The sequence below is a fragment of the Etheostoma spectabile genome, chromosome 6 (genome assembly GCF_008692095.1).
Source record: "Etheostoma spectabile isolate EspeVRDwgs_2016 chromosome 6, UIUC_Espe_1.0, whole genome shotgun sequence".
In the NCBI taxonomy this organism is placed as follows: domain Eukaryota; kingdom Metazoa; phylum Chordata; class Actinopteri; order Perciformes; family Percidae; genus Etheostoma; species Etheostoma spectabile.
In genome coordinates, this window is record NC_045738.1 from 6,187,624 (window position 1) to 6,187,962 (window position 339).

A 339-nucleotide genomic window follows, 5' to 3' on the forward strand; every position below is an offset into this window, starting at 1 on the left:
GGATTTACGGACTTTATCCTTGAAATCTTGGCCAATGAACACATACAGCAGTGGGTTTAAGCAACTGTTGATAAAGGCCAGGCTGGTGGTTATAGGGACTCCGATAGTGGTGACATATATTAATGTTTCACTTTGATAAGCAGGTAAGAAACTCACAAACTCAATTAGAGCCATGATGTGATAAGGAGCCCAGCACAGGAAGAAAGTGGTGATAATTGCAACAATGATCTTAAAGGGGCGACTTGATTGGCTGGCCAGGGTACGGTTTCTTCTGATACGATGGATTATCACAGCATAACAGGAGACAATAACTGTGAAGGGAACAACAAATCCCAGGAG